Genomic DNA, 4,937 nt, shown 5'->3' with positions numbered 1-4,937 from the left:
TTTATTTTTTTTGTCAAATCTTAAAGGTTAAATCGATAATATAAAATTAACGCAATTTTTTTGAATTCGTAATTATCTTTACCCCGTCCCCACTAGGCCAGTACAAGAATAGGTAGCAATTAGAACAAGTCAAAAGAATAGCAAAGACAAAGGTTGCGACAACGTGGATATGCAATTGGCAGCCAATAGTGACCAAAGAGATTTAAAATAACGTGTTTTTATGCCTATAAATATTTGAGGGACACATTATTCCCTCAACACATCACAAAGATAATAAACATCTATAATTCTTTCAACAAACTTTGCATTTTAATTTCAAAATGACAAGTTCAAACAACTCTTTTGTTGCTATATTTTCTCTTCTTCTACTCTCTACCATGCAATGCCATGCACAACTTTCTTCCACATTTTACGACCGAACTTGCCCTAATGCTCTCACCACTATTCGTACAAGTATAAGATAAGCAATTTCAAGCGAACGTCGTATGGCTGCATCGCTCATTCGTCTTCATTTCCATGATTGTTTGTTCAGGTTTGGATATATACATTAATCTATATGTTTATCAAACTACTTTTAATTTATTGGTTTGATGACATGCATAATATATATACTAATACTAATTATATATAATTTGCGGCTTTAACTTTTATAGGGTTGTGATGCTTCTCTCTTGCTTGATGAAACTCCAACGATTGTCAGCGAGAAGACTGCGCTGCCAAATCTTGGATCAGTTAGAGGCTTTGGTATTATAGAAGATGCAAAAAGAGAGGTTGAGAAAACATGTCCTGGAGTTGTATCGTGTGCTGACATACTTTTTTTATTCTAACCAATTAATTGGCGGTCCATCATGGACAGTGAAACTGGGAAGAAGAGACTCAACCACTGCAAGTCATACTCTTGCAGAAACTGATCTTCCCGGTCCTTTCGATTCTCTTAGTAGGCTTATTTCTGGCTTTGCCAACAAAGGCCTTAGCACAAGGGATATGGTTGCTTTATCAGGTAAAACTCGATCTAATTATTGATATCGATCATATATAGATTTGTACATATTTATGACAAGTTCTAACTTTTTCAATTTTCTGATTAATTCTAGGATCACATTCAATTGGACAAGCACAATGCTTCCTTTTCCGTGATAGAATTTATAGCAATGGAACAGACATCGATGCAGGATTTGCTAGCACTAGAAGACGTCAATGTCCTCAAGAAGATCAAAATGGAAACCTAGCTCCACTTGATTTGGTAACACCTAATCAATTGGATAACAACTACTTCAAGAATTTGAGGCAAAGAAAAGGTCTTCTTCAATCAGATCAAGTTCTTTTGAGTGGAGGGTCTACTGATGATATTGTTTTTAGAATATAGTAATAGCCCTCGAGCATTTGCCTCTGATTTTTGCTGCAGCCATGATTAAAATAGGAGATATTAGTCCTCTAACTGGTCAAAATGGGATCATAAGAACTGTTTGTGGAGCTATAAATTGATTTTTCAAAAGCCTATTACTTGTATAATTGCTAAGTTTATTTGTATTCATTTGATTTTTTTTCCTATATATTGTATTTGTATTGTTTCAGTAATGTAATAAAATATTCGTTATGCTTTAAGGAAGTAGTTAAGTACTTCTAGCTAATGTTTAGCAATGTAATTACTTGGCTGCATTTTTAATATATAATTAAACTTGAATATTTTGATACACACTAATTATAATAATAATTAATCTGTTATCTCAATTTAAGATAATATAAATAAATTTTATACTATCAGCATGTATAACACTACTATAAATTTTTCGACTACAAATGTGCAATTGGAATTTTGTTGTAGTTTTTCCACTGTCTTAATCTTAATAAAAAAAGGGCAAAACTGGGATAAAGTTGAGCCAAAAGATCTCGATTCAAGATAAATTCTACTGTAATCGGTAAATTAAAATTTATATCATTATATTTTTTTAATTTTACCCTACCATAATGAAGTCAACAGAAAAATAATTATAGTAATCCACAACTTGTTAAAATAATTTAAAAATATTATTAAACGGCGACTATGATCGTTATCATTATTAAAACAAATCAAAATGACTATCTCTTTCGTAATAGATTTCATTGAGCATGGAAAGCGAAATGTTCTCCAAAAGTAATATTTTAATCCCATTGACTATTGATTTTGACATTTCATAATTTTATCCTACAAATAATTAGTAATTATCAAATCATTGGTACGAAAGGGTAAAGTCAAAGAATTGATGATGTATGACTATATAAATAATTATATTACTCACATTTGACGAATAATTATTTTGACATTAAACTATTAGATGCTAACCTTCTGTTTAATTAACCATTCCAAAGTCCAACTTTTATAGCGTGGTGTTCTACACAAGTTGCCTGCATTCACTTTCTATGTACCCACCGGTCTAAAAGTATCAAACATCAGTGGTGGAAGTCTTAATTTTCGTTAAGGAGATTCTATATAAAAAGAAGTTAACATATGAAGAAATCAAGAAAATTCAACACCTACAACGTCAAAAATAAATTTGATCGAGTAGTATTTCAAGTTCCGTTCTAAAAGCTTCAACTTCTTCTTTTCTCAATCTGAAATTCATGTCCATACACAATACTTCTTTTTATAACTTCAACAGCTTAGTAGACATGTATTTTTGTAGGGTAGTGTACTTTTCAAAATAAATTAAAGTTGATAATTTTATAAATTGAAAAATTAATAAAAATAATAAATGTGATAGACAAAAGATTTTTTTTTCCACCCCTTCCGGGGGGAAGCACTCCCTATACCGAAGATTTTTCCGTACCGAAGGTTCAAACATGAGACCGAAGGTTTCGATACCTGCATTGGAGTAACGACTATATCCGAATTCACGTACGTGTTTAGACCCCTTCCGAGGGGAACCACTCCCTATACCGAAGATTTTTCCGTACCGAAGGTTCAAACATGAGACCTCTAATTAAGGGAGGACCAACCTCATTCACTGCAACGCATCCTTTATGTTAAATCATTGTAATAAAAAAGTTATCTGAAATGCATGCATATTGTACCCGTAACACCGGTAAACTTTTTTTAATCTTATATTCACATTGAATCAAACTATTTGATTATAATAAGGATAAGACACAAGTACCTCTAAACTATGACCAAGATCTTAGAGACACATCTTAATTAATTACGGTCCTATTACCCCCCGAACTTGCTTTTTTTTGTTATTTTACACACCTTTTGGTTTACGTGGCTGTAACATCCGACAATTTGAAATAACTATGAAGAGGCTTAGAATTGGAAATAGTCATTTTTGGAAAGAATTTAAAAATCTGGAAATTTGGCCAAGTATGGAAAAAAAGTGAGTTTTTGGCCAACTTTGAACAGTCATAACTCCCAGCTCAGGATGAGTTAGGTGTAGTTCCAGTTATAGTTGCGAAGCTCGTGGAATGATCTTTTCAACGCCACCAATTTTTCTCGATTCCGAGTTTGTATGAGGGAGTTATGCCCTTTGGAAATTGGGCAATTGGCAGGGATCCGTCCGGAAATTTTAAGGGCATTTTGGTCTTTTCCCTAACTAATTCCTTTGGTTATATTGTTGTGTTAGACTGATTTTTAGATCAGTTTGTCCCATTTTAAAGAGTGAGAGTTAGGGTTTGAGAGTGAAGAGGAGAAGAAGAGGAGAAGGAGAAGAAGAAGCAAGGTTTCGTCAAGGAGATCGTCGTGGTATCGTCGGGGGGTGATCCCTATTAAGGTATGTGAGTTCATAGTGTTGGGTTGGTCCTTTCCCCCACACGCCAAGCTCGTTTTATTTATGAGAAAAAGATTGGGTTGTGTTGTTGAAGTTGTTGGTTGTGGTGTTGATGTTGTTGATTGTGTTGTTGAAGTTCTTGTTGATTTGAGACATGATTTGGTTATGTTTTTTAGTTGAATCTATTGTATGTTGAGGGTTTTAACGATTCTAAGTGTTTGGGGCTGGAACCTTTGAGGTTTAAAGTTGGAAAAAGGAAGGAGAAAAGTCGAGTTTTCGAGGAAAAGGGCTGGGGCGTCGCGCCAACCAGCGCGCCCCAGCAGGGGCTCTGAAGTTTTCCCCTTGGGGCGCCGCGCCTAGCAGAGTGCCTTAGCTGGCCCTCTGAAGTTTTAAGGCTGGCGCTCCGCGCCTTGCAGAGCGCCAAGGACGCCAAGTTCCCCCATTCTTTTCAAACTTTCTCATGCATGTTCCATGGTATTGTACCTATGTTTCCTAGTTGTTTCCAACACTCCAAAGTACGTTTAAACGTCAAGAACTCATCTATAAGCATGTGATCAAATACCTTGAATCCATAATTTCAATTTCAAGGAGAGTTAGTTAGAAGTCAAGTGAAGTTAGAGCCAAGCTTGGAAGTTAAGAAGTAAGTCAAGCAAGAGTCTTTAAAGTTGTTCAAGAGTCTTTAATGAACGTTTTAACTTCATTTTAAGGCTAAAGTTTCCAGTCAAGCAAAGAGCATAGAGTTGCAAGTCAAGCAAAGAGTATCGAGTTTCAAGTTAAGTCAAGAGTTTAAAGTTGAGTTCATTTCTCAAAAGCTATTAGGGAACTAAGTATCCCAAAGAAGTTTATAAATGTTTTCACATTTAAGATGAGGGGAAACTGAGATTTTCCAAAAGAGTTTGAGAAGTTTGAGTACTATCTCTTTTTTGAGAAAAGATGAGTTTTGCAAAAGAGTTTCTAAAACATGATTAGTATGACAAATCGAGTATGTCATCAATGTTTAAACAGTATGGTCTCTAGAAATACCATCAATGATCATATTAAAATATGGTTTTGATATGTTCTTTTTAGAAAGAGTTTTCAAGAAAAAGGAACTATGTTTCCAAAAGAGCCTTTGGGCTAGATTTTGAGTAATTATCTCAACTAAAGAAAGATGTGTTTAAAACACTTATGAGCTAAAGTATTTTAGGAGTAGTATCG

At 34.3% G+C, this 4,937-nt stretch overlaps 1 pseudogene; it reads left to right on the top strand.

Annotated features, from left to right (window-relative positions):
* Window positions 1–269: 269 nt before the first annotated feature.
* On the top strand, window positions 270–1,540 carry LOC102590868 (lignin-forming anionic peroxidase-like; annotated as a pseudogene).
* The last annotated feature ends 3,397 nt before the right edge of the window (window positions 1,541–4,937 follow it).

This window comes from Solanum tuberosum, unplaced genomic scaffold (genome assembly GCF_000226075.1).
Source record: "Solanum tuberosum cultivar DM 1-3 516 R44 unplaced genomic scaffold, SolTub_3.0 scf00700, whole genome shotgun sequence".
NCBI classification, from domain to species: domain Eukaryota; kingdom Viridiplantae; phylum Streptophyta; class Magnoliopsida; order Solanales; family Solanaceae; genus Solanum; species Solanum tuberosum.
This window is presented reverse-complemented; position numbering and strand designations above follow the sequence as displayed.